This window comes from Penaeus monodon, chromosome 25, assembly GCF_015228065.2.
Source record: "Penaeus monodon isolate SGIC_2016 chromosome 25, NSTDA_Pmon_1, whole genome shotgun sequence".
Lineage (NCBI taxonomy): Eukaryota > Metazoa > Arthropoda > Malacostraca > Decapoda > Penaeidae > Penaeus > Penaeus monodon.
This window is the reverse complement of record NC_051410.1, coordinates 38,229,285-38,229,594: the sequence shown is the minus strand read 5'-3', so window position 1 is coordinate 38,229,594 and position 310 is coordinate 38,229,285.

The following is a 310-nucleotide window of genomic DNA, read 5'->3' as shown; positions in this document are numbered from 1 at the left end:
ACTCCCACCTAAAAAGAACCAACCTCATATGCAAGAGAGTATTTTCAAAACATGCAAAACAGTTATGAGGTCCCTCGACAAACTACCACGAGAGGCCCTTAATATGAAAGTAATAAGGGATATTAAGTCACAGGGGACAGTACTCTTGAATTATCACTCGAAGCGTGAATATGCGTATATCCTGAGAATTTAGACGATGCCGCATGAACATTACTCTGTTGGAATTGTAAGCAGTACCTCTATATAAGGATGGTATTTTGCAGTACCTTCTATGGAAGGAGAGGCTATGACTAGATCAGTAACAGTGACT